The 18,122-nt window shown below is 39.8% G+C and overlaps 1 protein-coding gene across 2 annotated transcripts in view; it reads right to left on the bottom strand.

Annotated features, from left to right (window-relative positions):
• Positions 1–17,549, bottom strand: part of LRRC4B (leucine rich repeat containing 4B) — a 124,245-nt gene extending 106,696 nt beyond the window's left edge. Inside the window, exons 1-2 of one of the 2 annotated variants that reach the window (XM_056543595.1) lie at positions 17,388–17,549; positions 16,659–16,759 (exon numbers count right to left, since the gene is read on the bottom strand). The gene's annotated coding sequence lies outside the window, so the exon portion shown is untranslated. Of the gene's footprint in view, positions 1–16,658; positions 16,760–16,895; positions 17,310–17,387 lie in introns of those variants that run through there. The other variant, XM_056543596.1, reaches the window with a different exon arrangement.
• Between the last annotated feature and the right edge of the window lie 573 nt (positions 17,550–18,122).

Genomic DNA, 18,122 nt, shown 5'->3' with positions numbered 1-18,122 from the left:
TTACAGTGTTATAATATCTATGTAGAGACCTGATCCAGAGTACAGTGTTATAATATCTATGTAGAGACCTGATCCAGATTACAGTGTAATAATATCTATGTAGAGACCTGATCCAGATTACAGTGTTATAATATCTATGTAGAGACCTTGTCCAGAGAACAATGTTATAATATCTATGTAGAGACCTGATCCAGATTACAGTGTTATAATATCTATGTAGAGACCTTGTCCAGAGAACAATGTTATAATATCTATGTAGAGACCTGATCCAGATTACAGTGTTATAATATCTATGTAGAGACCTGATCCAGATTACAGTGTTATAATATCTATGTAGAGACCTGATCCAGATTACAGTGTTATAATATCTATGTAGAGACTTGATCCAGATTACAGTGTTATAATATCTATGTAGAGACCTGATCCAGATTACAGTGTTATAATATCTATGTAGATACCTGATCCAGAGTACAGTGTTATAATATGTATGTAGAGACCTGATCCAGATTACAGTGTAATAATATCTATGTAGAGACCTGATCCAGAGTACAGTGTTATAATATCTATGTGGAGACGTGATCCAGAGTACAGTGTTATAATATGTATGTAGAGACCTGATCCAGATTACAGTGTAATAATATCTATGTAGAGACCTGATCCAGAGTACAGTGTTATAATATCTATGTGGAGACGTGATCCAGAGTACAGTGTTATAATCTCTATGTAGAGACCTGATCCAGACTACAGTGTTATAATATCTATGTAGAGACCTTGTCCAGAGAACAATGTTATAATATCTATGTAGATACCTGATCCAGATTACAGTGTTATAATATCTATGTAGAGACCTGATCCAGATTACAGTGTTATAATATCTATGTAGAGACCTGATCCAGATTACAGTGTTATAATATCTATGTAGAGACCTGATCCAGATTACAGTGTTATAATATCTATGTAGAGACCTGATCCAGATTACAGTGTTATAATATCTATGTAGATACCTGATCCAGATTACAGTGTTATAATATCTATGTAGATACCTGATCCAGAATACAGTGTTATAATATCTATGTAGAGACCTGATCCAGATTACAGTGTTATAATATCTATGTAGAGACCTTGTCCAGAGAACAATGTTATAATATCTATAAAATTACTTGGTCGCATACAAATGTCACAATCTCTATGTACAGTGTTATAGTCTCGTATAATCTCTATATACAGTGCAGTAGATAACACGTCACAATTAGTGACCAGATTGAGTAAAATAGTGCTATAATCTCTAATCCATCATATTGTAGTTATTCCTGTTTACATTCATAATCCAGAACATCTGGAGACCTGGGGTGGAGCTTTATTAGATTATATATATGATATGACTATTTTATCTGGTCCAGATGAAGGGTGTTTTAATATATAAGCAGAGTTTTAATCCAGAATAACACTGATATAATCTCTATATAGACACATGATCCAGAATAACATTGTTATAATCTCTATATAGACACATGATCCAGAATAACACTGTTATAATCTCTATATAGACATATGATCCAGAATCACACTGTTATAATCTCTGTATAGACACATGAACCAGAATAACACTGTTATAATCTCTATATAGACACATAATCCAGAATAACACTGTTATAATCTCTATATAGACAAATGATCCAGAATAACACTGTTATAATCTCTATATAGACATATGATCCAGAATCACACTGTTATAATCTCTGTATAGACACATGAACCAGAATAACACTGTTATAATCTCTATATAGACACGTAATCCAGAATAATACTGTTATAATCTCTATATAAACATATGATCCAGAATAACACTGTTATAATCTCTATATAGACACGTGATCCAGAATAACACTGTTATAATCTCTAAATAGACATATGATCCAGAATAACACAGTTATAATCTCTGTATAGACACATAATCCAGAATAACATTGTTATAATCTCTATATAGACACCTGATCCAGAATAACACGGTTATAATCTCTCTATATAGACACATGATCCAGAATAAAACTGTTATAATCTCTATATATAGACACATGATCCAGAATAACACTGTTATAATCTCTCTATAGACATATGATCCAGAATAACACTATTATAATCTCTATATAGACACGTGATCCAGAATAACACTGTTATAATCTCTATATAGACACCTGATCCAGAATAACACTGTTATAATCTTTTTATAGACACATGATCCAGAATAACACTGTTATAATCTCTGTATAGACACCTGATCCAGAATAACACTGTTATAATCTCTATATAGACACCTGATCCAGAATAACACTGTTATAATCTCTATATAGACACCTGATCCAGAATAACACTGTTATAATCTCTATATAGACACATGGTCCAGAATAACACTGTCATAATCTCTATATAGACACATGATCCAGAATCACACTGTTTTAATCTCCGTATAGACACATAATCCAGAATAACACTGTTATAATCTCTATATAGACACCTGAACCAGAATAACACTGTTATAATCTCCATATAGACATATGATCCAGAATAACACTGTTATAATCTCTATATAGATAGAGAACAATGTTATAATATCTATAAAATTACTTGGTCGCATACAAATGTCACAATCTCTATGTACAGTGTTATAGTCTCATGTAATCTCTATATACAGTGCAGTAGATAACACGTCACAATTAGTGACCAGATTGAGTAAAATAGTGCTATAATCTCTAATCCATCATATTGTAGTTATTCCTGTTTACATTCATAATCCAGAACATCTGGAGACCTGGGGTGGAGCTTTATTAGATTATATATATATGATATGACTATTTTTATCTGGTCCAGATGAAGGGTGTTTTAATATATAAGCAGAGTTTTAATCCAGAATAACACTGATATGATCCAGAATCACACTGTTATAATCTCTGTATAGACACATGAACCAGAATAACACTGTTATAATCTCTATATAGACACATGATCCAGAATAACACTGTTATAATCTCTATATAAACATATGATCCAGAATAACACTGTTATAATCTCTATATAGACACGTGATCCAGAATAACACTGTTATAATCTCTAAATAGACATATGATCCAGAATAACACAGTTATAATCTCTGTATAGACACATAATCCAGAATAACATTGTTATAATCTCTATATAGACACCTGATCCAGAATAACACGGTTATAATCTCTCTATATAGACACATGATCCAGAATAAAACTGTTATAATCTCTATATATAGACACATGATCCAGAATAACACTATTATAATCTCTCTATAGACATATGATCCAGAATAACACTATTATAATCTCTATATAGACACCTGATCCAGAATAACACTGTTATAATCTCTTTATAGACACATGATCCAGAATAACACTGTTATAATCTCTGTATAGACACCTGATCCAGAATAACACTGTTATAATCTCTATATAGACACCTGATCCAGAATAACACTGTTATAATCTCTATATAGACACCTGATCCAGAATAACACTGTTATAATCTCTATAGAGACACATGGTCCAGAATAACACTGTCATAATCTCTATATAGACACATGATCCAGAATCACACTGTTTTAATCTCCGTATAGACACATAATCCAGAATAACACTGTTATAATCTCTATATAGACACCTGAACCAGAATAACACTGTTATAATCTCCATATAGACATATGATCCAGAATAACACTGTTATAATCTCTATATAGACACCTGAACCAGAATAACACTGTTATAATCTCTAAATAGACATATGATCCAGAATAATACTGTTATAATCTCTGTATAGACACATAATCTAGAATAACATTGTTATAATCTCTATATATAGACACATGATCCAGAATAACACTGTTATAATCTCTATATAGACACGTGATCCAGAATAACACTGTTATAATCTCTATATAGACACCTGATCCAGAATAACACTGTTCTAATCTCTTTATAGACACATGATCCAGAATAACACTGTTATAATCTCTATATAGACACCTGATCCAGAATAACACTGTTATAATCTCTATATAGACACCTGATCCAGAATAACACTGTTATAATCTCTATATAGACACATGATCCAGAATAACACTGTTATAATCTCTATATAGACACATGATCCAGAATAACACTGTTAGAATCTCTATATAGACACATGATCCAGAATAACACTGTTATAATCTCTATATAGACACGTGATCCAGAATAACACTGTTTTAATCTCTATATAGACACGCGATCCAGAATAACACTGTTATAATCTCCGTATAGATACATAATCCAGAATAACACTGTTATAATCTCTATATAGACACAAGATCCAGAATAACACTTTTATAATCTCCATATAGGCACGCGATCCAGAATAACACTGTTATAATCTCTATATAGACACATGATCCAGAATAACACTGTTATAATCTCTATATAGACATAAGATCCAGAATAACACTGTTATAATATCGATATAGACACCTGATCCAGAATAACAGAGTTATAATCTCTATATATATATGTAGACACATGATCCAGAATAACACTGTTATAATCTCTATATAGACACCTGATCCAGAATCACACTGTTATAATCTCTGTATAGACACATGAGCCAGAATAACACTGTTATAATCTCTATATAGACACGCGATCCAGAATAACACTGTTATAATCTCCATATAGATACATAATCCAGAATAACACTGTTATAATCTCTATATAGACACCAGATCCAGAATAACACTTTTATAATCTCCATATAGGCACGCGATCCAGAATAACACAGTTATAATCTCTATATAGACACGTAATCCAGAATAATACTGTTATAATCTCTATATAGACATATGATCCAGAATAACAATGTTATAATCTCTATATAGACACATGATCCAGAATAACACTGTTATAATCTCTATATAGACATAAGATCCAGAATAACACTGTTATAATCTCTATATAGACACCTGATCCAGAATAACAGGGTTATAATCTCTCTCTATATATATATATATATAGACACATGATCCAGAATACCACTGTTATAATCTCTATAGAGACACGTGATCCAGAATAACACTGTTATAATCTCTATATAGACACCTGATCCAGAATAACACTGTTATAATCTCTATATAGACACCTGAACCAGAATAACACTGTTATACTCTCTATATAGACACCTGATCCAGAATAACATTGTTATAATCTCTATATAGACACCTGAACCAGAATAACACTGTTATAATCTCTATATAGACACATGATCCAGAATAAAACTGTTATCATCTCTATCTAGACACCTGATCCAGAATAACACTGTTCTAATCTCTAAATAGACATATAATCCAGAATAACACTGTTAGAATCTCTATATAGAGACACCTGATGTAGAATAACACTGTTATAATCTCTATATAGATGCGCGGTCCAGAATAACACTGTTATAATCTCCGTATAGATACATAATCCAGAATAACACTGTTATAATCTCTATATAGACACATGATCCAGAATAAAACTGTTATCATCTCTATGTAGACACCTGATCCAGAATAACACTGTTCTAATCTCTAAATAGACATATAATCCAGAATAACACTGTTATAATCTCTATATAGAGACACCTGATGTAGAATAACACTGTTATAATCTCTATATAGATGCGCGATCCAGAATAACACTGTTATAATCTCCGTATAGATACATAATCCAGAATAACACTGTTATAATCTCTATATAGACACATGATCCAAAATAACAAGGTATAATCTCTATATAGACATATGATCCAGAATAACACTGTTATAATCTCTATATAGACACCTGATCCAGAATAACACTGTTATAATCTCTGTATAGACACCTGATCCAGAATAACATGGTATAATCTCTGTATAGGCACACAATCCTGAATACCACTGTTATAATCTCTATATAGACACATGAATCAGGATATATAGTAGTTATACACCTCCCCTCCAGCTCTATCTGTATACTGCTGCTATCTCTATGGGATCAGGATATATAGTAGTTATACACCTCCCCTCCAGCTCTATCTGTATACTGCTGCTGCTATCTCTATGGGATGAGGATATATATTAGTTATACACCTCCACTCCAGCTCTATCTGTATACTGCTGCTATCTCTATGGGATCAGGATATATAGTAGTTATACACCTCCCCTCCAGCTCTATCTGTATACTGCTGCTATCTCTATGGGATCAGGATATATAGTAGTTGTACACCTCCTCTCCAGCTCTATCTGTATACTGCTGCGATCTCCATGGGATCAGGACATATAGTAGTTATACACCTCCCCTACAGCTCTATCTATATACTGCTTCTATCTTTATGTGATCAGGATTTATAGTAGTTATTGATCTCCCCTCCAGCTCTATCTGTATACTGCTGCTATCTCTATGGTATCAGGATATATAGTAGTTATACACCTCCCCTCCAGCTCTATCTGTATACTGCTGCTATATCTATGGGATCAGGATATATAGTAGTTATACACCTCCCCTCCAGTTCTATCTATATACTGCTGCTGCTATCTTTATGAGATGAGGATATATAGTAGTTTTACATCTCCCCTCCAGCTCTATCTCTATACTGCTGCTATCTTTATGGGATCAGGATATATAGTAGTTATACACCTCCCCTCCATGTCTCAATGTCTGAACACTGCATAGGAAAACAACTGCACATAATGGGAACTGACCCCAACCCATCTATAAGTCCAATTGGTTCACCTGGGTGAACTCTTGCTCCAGCAGCCTAATAAGATGATCAGGTGCAGGGATCAGAGTCCACCCCCTCTTTCTGCAAAACTAGAAGTTTAATGGAAAATGTAGGCAGCATTACAACATAATTTAAGACAGAATTGCAATCAGCATGGCTGAAAACTCACACCTACCACATGAGCTAAAACAGGTAAGCACAAAGGCGTACACAAGAACCTCCTCTCCATTAATAGCCTATGCTGCAGTATATAAGAAGAATCATCCTGGAGCGCCTCATTAGGTCATACACATGAGGTGGAAGTAGGTTGGAGGGTCAATAACCATTGATTGGACAATTGTCTGATGGACAATCATTTTGCAGACGCAGTCATATACATTTTAGTCCACGGCGGCCATTACAGTTGCTGGCACTGACCGTACGTGATGAATGGCGCTGGGTGAAGGACGAGGAACATTTGGAGAACATTCAGAGAACACTCTGTGCTTCCCAACCAGTGTGCCTCCAGCTGTTAAAAAATTACAACTCCCAGCAGCCGACGACTGTCCAGGCATGCTGGGATTTTTAGTTTTGCAACAGCTGGAGGCCCACAGTGTGGAGACCACTGATCTAGTGTCTGTAACGATGATTCCTTCTCATATTCTGCAGTGTCAGTGATTGGTTGTGTAGATGCGGCCAACACTCAATCAGCTCATAGATTGCGATCAATAATTTTAGGTAATTACATCGGGGTAATCCGGCTGAGAGACAGGAAAGAGCAGCCAAGAGTTCACAATCCACATCATCACTCCTCATCACTTATCATCACACATCATCACTCCTCATCACTTATCATCACTTATCATCACTCCTCATCACTTATCATCACACATCATCACTCCTCATCACTTATCATCACACATCATCACTTATCATCACTTATCATCACTCCTCATCACACATCATCACTCCTCATCACACATCATCACTCCTCATCATACATCATCACACATCATCACTCCTCATCACTTATCATCACACATCATCACTCCTCATCACTTATCATCACTTATCATCACTCCTCATCACACATCATCACTCCTCATCACACATCATCACTCCTCATCACACATCATCACTCCTCATCATACATCATCACACATCATCACTCCTCATCACTTATCATCACACATCATCACTCCTCATCACTTATCATCACTTATCATCACTTATCATCACTCCTCATCACACATCATCACTCCTCATCACACATCATCACTCCTCATCATACATCATTCCTCCTCATCACTTATCATCACACATCATCACTTATCATCACTTATCATCACACATCATCACTTATCATCACACATCATCACTCCTCATCACACATCATCACTCCTCATCACTTATCATCACACATCATCACTCCTCATCACACATCATCACTCCTCATCACTCCTCATCACACATCATCACTCCTCATCACACATCATCATTCCTCATCATACATCATCCCTCCTCATCACTTATCATCACACATCATCACTTATCATCACTCCTCATCACACATCATCACTCCTCATCACTTATCATCACACATCATCACTCCTCATCACTTATCATCACACATCATCACTTATCATCACTCCTCATCACACATCATCACTCCTCATCACTTATCATCACACATCATCACTCCTCATCACTTATCATCACACATCATCACTTATCATCACTTATCATCACTCCTCATCACTCCTCATCACTCCTCATCACACATCATCACACATCATCACTTATCATCACACATCATCACTCCTCATCACACATCATCACACATCATCACTCCTCATCACTCCTCATCACACATTATCACTCCTCATCACTCCTCATCACACATCATCACTCCTCATCACTCCTCATCACACATCACTCCTCATCACTCCTCATCACACATCATCACTCCTCATCACTCCTCATCACACATCATCACTCCTCATCACTTATCATCACACATCATCACTCCTCATCACACATCATCACTCCTCATCACTCCTCATCACACATCATCACTCCTCATCACTCCTCATCACACATCATCACTCCTCATCACTTATCATCACACATCATCACTCCTCATCACACATCATCACTCCTCATCACTCCTCATCACACATCATCACTCCTCATCACTCCTCATCACACATCATCACTCCTCATCACTCCTCATCACACATCATCACTCCTCATCACTCCTCATCACACATCATCACTCCTCATCACTTATCATCACACATCATCACTCCTCATCACACATCATCACTCCTCATCACTCCTCATCACACATCATCACTCCTCATCACACATCATCACACATCATCACTCCTCATCACACATCATCACTCCTCATCACACATCATCACTCCTCATCACTCCTCATCACACATCATCACTCCTCATCACTTATCATCACACATCATCACTCCTCATCACACATCATCACTCCTCATCACTCCTCATCACACATCATCACTCCTCATCACTCCTCATCACACATCATCACTCCTTATCACTTATCATCACTCCTCATCACTTATCATCACACATCATCACTCCTCATCACTTATCATCACACATCATCACTCCTCATCACACATCATCACTCCTCATCACTTATCATCACACATCATCACTCCTCATCACACATCATCACTCCTCATCACTCCTCATCACACATCATCACTCCTCATCACTCCTCATCACACATCATCACTCCTCATCACTCCTCATCACTTATCATCACACATCATCACTCCTCATCACTTATCATCTCACATCATCACTTATCATTACACATCATCCCTCCTCATCACTTATCATTACACATCATCCCTCCTCATCACTTATCATCACACATCATCCCTCCTCATCACTTATCATCACACATCATCACTTATCATCACACATCATCACTCCTCATCACACATCCTCACACATCATCACTCCTCATCACTTATTATCACACATCATCACTCCTCATCACCTATCATCACTTATCATCACTCCTCATCACTTATCATCACACATCATCACTTATCATCACACATCATCACTTATCATTACACATCATCTTTCCTCATCACTCCTCATCACTTATCATCACTCCTCATCACACATCATCTCTCCTCATCACACATCATCTCTCCTCATCACTCCTCATCACACATCATCTCTCCTCATCACACATCATCACTTATCATTACACTTCATCACACATCCTCACTCCTCATCACACATCATCACTCATCATCACTCATCATCACTTATCATCACACATCATCACTTATCACTACACATCATCCCTCCTCATCACACATCATCACTTATCATTATACATCATCCCTCCTCATCACACATCATCACTTATCATTACACATCATCCCTCCTCATCACACATCATCACTTATCATTACACATCATCACTTATCATTACACATCATCCCTCCTCATCACTTATCATCACACATCATCACTTATCATCACTCCTCATCACTTATCATCACACATCATCACTTATCATCACACATCATCACTTATCATCACACATCATCACTTATCATTACACATCATCTCTCCTCATCACACATCATCTCTCCTCATCACTCCTCATCACACATCATCACTCCTAATCACTTATCATCACACATCATCACTTATCATTACACATCATCACTCCTCATCACACATCATCACTCCTCATCACAGATCATCACTTATCATCACTTATCATCACTCCTCATCACTTATCATCACACATCATCACTTATCATTACACATCATCCCTCCTCATCACTTATCATCACTCCTCATCACTTATCATCACACATAATCACTTATCATCACACATCATCACTTATCATTACACATCATCCCTCCTCATCACACATCATCTCTCATCACTCCTCATCACTTATCATTACACATCATCCCTCCTCATCACACATCATCTCTCCTCATCACACATCATCACTCCTCATCACTTATCATCACACATCATCACTCCTCATCACACATCATCACTCCTCATCACACATCATCACACATCATCACTTATCATCGCTCCTCATCACTTATCATCACACATCATCACTTATCATCACACATCATCACTTATCATCACTTATCATTACACATCATCCCTCCTCATCACACATCATCACTTATCATTACACATCATCCCTCCTCATCACTTATCATTACACATCATCCCTCCTCATCACACATCATCACTCCTCATTACACATCATCACTTATCATCACACATCATCACTCCTCATCACTTATCATCACTTATCATCACACATCATCACTTATCATCACACATCATCACTCCTCATCACTTATCATCACACGTCATCACTTATCATCACACATCATCCCTCTTCATCACACGCCATCACACATCATCCCTCCTCATCACTTATAATCACACATCATCACTCCTCATCACACATCATCACTCCTCATCACGTATCATCACTCCTCATCACACATCATCACTCCTCATCACACATCATCCCTCCTCATCACTTATAATTACACATCATCCCTCCTCATCACACATCATCACTCCTCATCCCTCCTCATCACTTATCATCACACATCATCATTAATCCTCATCACACATCATCCCTCTTCATCACTCCTCATCCCACATCATCCCTCTTCATCATTAATCATTACTTATCCTCACTCCTCATCACTTATCATCACTCCTCATCACTTATCATCACTCCTCATCACTTATCATTACACATCATCACTTATCATCACACATCATCACTCGTCATCACTCATCATAACTCCTCATCACTTATCATCACACATCATCACTCCTCATCACACATCATCACTTATCATTACACATCATCACTCCTCATCACACATGATCATTCTTCAATACACATCATCTCTCCTCATCACTCCTCATAACACATCATCACTCCTCAACACTTATCATCACACATCATCCCTCTTTATCACTCCTCATCATTCCTCATCACTCCTCATCAAACTCCTCACTCCTCATCACACATCACCCCTCCTCATCACACATCATCACTCCACATCACTTATCACCACTCCTCATCCCTCCTCATCACACATAATCACTCCTCATCACACATCATCCCTCCTAATCCCTCCTCATCACACATCATCCCTCCTCATCACACATCATCCCCCCTCATCACACATCATCACTCCTCATCACACATCATCCCTCCTCATCACTTATCATCACACATCATCACTCCTCATCACTCATCATCACTCCTCATCATTTCTCATCACTCCACATCCCTTATCATCACTCATCATCCCTCCTCATCACACATCATCCCTTTTCATCATTAATCATCACTAATCATCCCTCCTCATCACACATCATCACACATCATCACTTATCATTACACATCATCACTCCTCATCACTTATCATCACACATCTTCACTCCTCATCACTTATTATCACACATCATCACTTATCATTACACATCATCACTCCTCATCACTCCTCATCACACACGATCATTTTTCAATACACATCATCTCTCCTCATCACTCCTCGTCACACATCATCACTCCTCAACACTTATCATCACACATCATCCCTCTTCATCACTCCTCATCACTCATCATCACTCATCACACTCCTCACTCCTCATCACACATCACCCCTCCTCATCACACATCATCACTCCACATCACTTATCATCACTCCTCATCCCTCCTCATCACACATCATCCCTCTTCATCACTTATCATCGCACATCATCACTCCTCTTCACACATCATCACTCCTCATCACACATCATCCCTCCTCATCACACATCATCCCTCCTCATCACACATCATCACTCCTCATCACTCCTCATCCCTCCTCATCACTTATCATCACACATCATCATCACTCCTCATCACACATCATCCCTCTTCATCACTCCTCATCACACATCATCCATCTTCATAATTAATCATCACTTATCATCACTCCTCATCACTTATCATCACTCCTCATCACTTATCATTACACATCATCCCTCCTCATCACTTATCATCACTCCTCATCACTTATCATCACACATAATCACTTATCATCACACATCATCACTTATCATTACACATCATCCCTCCTCATCACACATCATCTCTCATCACTCCTCATCACTTATCATTACACATCATCCCTCCTCATCACACATCATCCCTCCTCATCACACATCATCACTCCTCATCACTTATCATCATACATCATCACTTATCATTACACATCATCACTTATCATCACACATCATCCTCCCTCATCACTCCTCATCACACATGATCATTCTACAATACACATCATCTCTCCTCATCACTCCTCATAACACATCATCACTCCTCAACACTTATCATCACACATCATCCCTCTTTATCACTCCTCATCATTCCTCATCACTCCTCATCAAACTCCTCACTCCTCATCACACATCACCCCTCCTCATCACACATCATCACTCCACATAACTTATCATCAATCCTCATCACACATCACCCCTCCTCATCACACATCATCACTCCACATCACTTATCACCACTCCTCATCCCTCCTCATCACACATAATCACTCCTCATCACACATCATCCCTCCTAATCCCTCCTCATCACACATCATCCCTCCTCATCACACATCATCCCCCCTCATCACACATCATCACTCCTCATCACACATCCTCCCTCCTCATCACTTATCATCACACATCATCCCTTCTCTTCACACATCATCCCCCCTCATCACACATCATCCCGCCTAATCACTCCTCATCACTTATCATCACACATCATCCCTCCTCATCACTTATCATCACACATCATCCCTCCTCATCACACATCATCCCTCCTAATCCCTTCTCATCACACATCATCCCTCCTAATCCCTTCTCATCACACATCATCCCTCCTCATCACACATCATCCCCCCTCATCACACATCATCCCCCTCATCACACATCATCACTCCTCATCACTTATCATCACACATCATCCCTCCTCATCACTTGTTTCCCATACTCTGACAGCTGATCCTTTGAGCTGTTAGATCAGCATTTCCCAACCTGTGGCTCTGCAGTTCTTGCAAAACTATAACTCCCATCATCCATAAATTCCTTAGATCAGTGTTCCCCAACCAATGGCTGTCCAGCTGTTATAAATCTACAACTCCAATCATCCCCAAACATCCTTTGACAGTCTTTGGCCGATCCTGGGATCTCTTAGATCAGTGTTTGCTAACCTGCAACTCTACAGCTGTTGCAAAGCTACAACTCCCATCATCCTCTCACAGTCTCCAGCTAATCCTTTGAGCTTTTAGATCAGCATTTCCCAACTCTCATCATGCCGTGAAGTCTTTGGCTGATTCTTTGATCTCTTAGATCAGAGTTCCCTAACCTGTGACTCTGCAGCTGTTGCATAACTACAACTCCCATAATCTGTACATTTCTTAGATCAGTGTTTCCTAAACTATGACTGTCCAAGTGTTACAAAACTACAACTCCAATCATCCCCAAACAACCTTCAGCGTTTTATTTGATCTCTTAGATCAGTGTTCCCTAACCTGTGACTCTGCAGCTGTTACAAAACTACAACTCTCATCATACTCTGACAACCTTTAGCTGATCTTTGAATCTCCAAAATCAGTGTGTTACAACTTATGACCCTCCAGTTGTTGCAAAAAACTACAACTCCAATCATCCCCAAACAGCCTTTTCTCTCTCAGATCAGTGTTGTCCACCCTGTGTCTCCCCTGTTGTTGCACAACTACAACTCTCAACATGCCCTGACTCTTTGGCTGATCCTTTGAACTCTTATATCAGCCTTTCCATAACCTTAGACTTTGCAGCTGTTGCAAAACTACAACTCCCATCATGCCATGACAGTCTTCAACTGATCCCTAAATCTCTAAGATCAGTGTATTACAACCTATGGCCCTTCAGTTGCCAAAACTACAACTCCAATCATCCCCAAACAGCAATTTCTCTCTTAGATCTGTGTTGTACACCCTGTGTCTCTACTGCTGTTGCAAAACTACAACTCTCATCATGCCCTGGCCGAAGGTTGTCAGGATGATGGAGGTTGTAGTTTTTCCATGGTCAGAGAGTCACTGGTTGGGGAATAGGATGCACAATGGCTGGCTGGGCATGATGGGAGTCGTAGTTATGCCACTGCTGGAGAACCATAGGTTACTGAATGCTGACCTTGAGACTTATTTTCCAACCAGGGTGCCTCCAGCTGTTTCAAAACTACAACTCCCAGCATGCCCGGACAGCCTTCCGCTGATCCTTTGAATTCTTGGAAAAGCATTTCTCAACACATGGCTTTTCAGCTGTTGGAAAACTACAACTCTCATCATGCCCTGAAGTCTTTGGCTTATCCTTTGATCTCTTAGATCAGTGTCCCGCAACCTGTGACTCTGCAGCTGTTGCAAAACTACAACTCTTATCATACTCTGACAGTCTTCAGCTCTCTAAGATCAGTGTATGACAACCTTTGGCTCCCCACTTGTTGCAAAACTACAACTCCCATCATCCCCAAACAGACTCTGCAGCTGTTGAACAACTACAGCTCTCATTATACTTGGACAGTCTTTGGCTGTCTTAAATCAGTGTTACTCGACCTATGTCCAACTGTTACAAAACTACAACTCCAATCATCCCCAAACAGCCTTCATCTGATCCTTGAATTTCTAAAATCAGTGTATTACAACCTATGGCTCTCCAGTTGTTGCAAAAAACTACAACTCCAATCATCCCCAAACAGCCTTCTCTCTCTCAGATCAGTGTTGTCCATCCTGTGTCTCTCCTGCTGTTCCACAACTACAACTCTTATCATGCCCTGATTATTTGGCTGATCCTTTGAACTCTCATATCAGCCTTTCCATAACCTTAGACTTTGCAGCTATTGCAAAACTACAACTCCCATCATGCCATGACAGTCTTCAGCTGATCCCTAAATCTCCTAAGTCACTGTTCCTCAATCTATGGCTCTCCAGCTGTTGCAAAAACTACAACTCCCATCATTCCCAAACAGACGTCTCTCTTAGATCGGAGTTGTCCACCCTGTGTCTCTCCTGCTGTTGCAAAACTACAACTCCTATCATTCCCCGACCGTCTTCAGGCCGATCCTGTGATCTCCTGTCTCTCTTCCGATGTTGCAAGACTACAACTCTCATCGTGCTCTGGCAGAAGGTTGTCAGGCAAGATGAAGGTTGTAGTTTCACAGGCTGGGGAATAGGATGCACTTGTGGGATGCACCAAAGGCCGGCTGGGCAAGATGGTAGTTATAGTTGCAAAATTACAACTCCCAGCATGCCCGGACAGCCGAAGGCTGTCCGGGCATGCTGGGAGTTGTAGTTTTGCAACAGCTGGAGACACACTGGTTGGGTAAACCTGAAGACTTGTATAGACTCCTATGGACACATCCATGACTGCAGGTGAAGGCCTCAGCCTAGATGGAGACAATACTTAATGATTTTACCCAGTTGCCCGATTCTTGCCCCCAGAATGTGGCCCACCTGCCCACCAGGATTGATCCCATAGAGGTCCCCACAGGTAGCCACAAGCCAGACCAACCTCTAATGCCACCTGTCACTCCAGGCCTCCTGGCAAGGGGTTCGGAGCCGGCTGACCCAACAATACACATACGACCAGCGTTGGGAGACGTCATATCTGACAAATCGTGACCTTTCCCCCCCGTCGGCATTTCACACATCGGCGCCGATGCCAGAACAACCAATCTATGGCTCGTCAAAGTGTAAAATGTCATGGCAGGGACATGGAGGCTTCCACTTACCCCAAATGTGGAGGAGGCCCTTCAGTCCATGGCCGGAATCCAACGAGAGCTTCTCCTCCGCAACGTTCTGTGGATCTCCAGGTCAACAGGACGAGAGGAATCTGCAGACCGAGACACAAAAAGAGGAGTATTCAGGGTTTCGGCACCTTTTTGTATTCTGCTGGTTGGGGGTTTCGGGCCTTTTTTTTTTTTTAATTGTTGCTCAGACACAAAAGGGGGGGAAAAAAAGGTTCTGACTCCGAAAGGAGAGAAGGTTCCTCATTGGCACATGGTCCTCACGGCAGGCTGGAGGTGCGGGCGCTGCATCCTGCCTCTACTGTGCTGCCATCCCTTGTGATGCTGCAGAGCATTTGTAAAGCTGGGATGGACACGGGCTGAATACTAATACATCACCAGCCAGCGAGACAGTTATGAGAGAGGCAGCGAGATCCCGGGGAGCCGAGAGGAAGACAGCGAGAGAGGGAGAGGAGAAAGACAAAAGGGTAGGAGAGGGGGTGGACGGATACAGGCTGAGCAATGGAGGATACGGCCAGGAGGGAATACAGGATGGAGAAGGCATCTAGGGAAGCGTGGAGGAGGGATGGAGGCATCTAGGAAGGCATGGAAGGAGGGATGGATGGAGGCATCTAGGAAGGCATGGAGGAGGGATGGATGGAGGCATCTAGGAAGGCATGGAGGAGGGATGGATGGAGGCATCTAGGAAGGCATGGAAGGAGGGATGGAGCTTACCCTTCCCAAAGCTGCAGCAGATGCTCGGTGTGTTGGCCCCAGGAATGCAGATGTGGCCGGCCGCTGTGGCACTGATTCATCGAGCCGCCGGATTACATCTGCATTGTAATTAAGTGGCTAGTTGAGAAGCGTGTGTTCTTATGAGCATGTGCACATGTGTCACCCCCCGAGGAAGAGGAGGAGGGTCCAACGCTGCCCAACATCCATCTGGGGCAGGGACAGGCATTACAGGGCATCGCAGCAGCCCCACCGCCGGCACAACAGCATAACCGGCACATGGAGAGGGGGGAGGACATCTAATGGGGATGGATAAATAGATAGAAGATAGATAGATATGAGATAGATAGATATGAGATAGATAGATATGAGATAGATAAATAGATATGAGATAAATAGATATGAGATAGATAGATATGAGATAGATAGATAGATATGAGATAGATAGATATGAGATAGATAAATATGAGATAGATAGATATGAGATAGATAGATAGATAGGAGATAGATAGATAGATAGATATGAGATAGATATGAGATAGATAGATATGAGATAAATAGATAGATAGATAGGTAGATAGATAGGAGATAGATAGATAGATATTAGATAGATAGATAGATAGATAGGAGATAGATAGATAGATAGATAGATAGGAGATAGATAGATAGATAGATAGATAGATAGATAGGTGGAGCTTGAGAAAGACTGCAATTGGGCAGTTGAAACGTTGTTCCTGA

The sequence above is a fragment of the Hyla sarda genome, chromosome 10 (assembly GCF_029499605.1).
Source record: "Hyla sarda isolate aHylSar1 chromosome 10, aHylSar1.hap1, whole genome shotgun sequence".
Lineage (NCBI taxonomy): Eukaryota > Metazoa > Chordata > Amphibia > Anura > Hylidae > Hyla > Hyla sarda.
The sequence above is the reverse complement of the archived record's forward strand: the minus strand, read 5'-3'. Positions and strand labels throughout refer to the sequence as shown.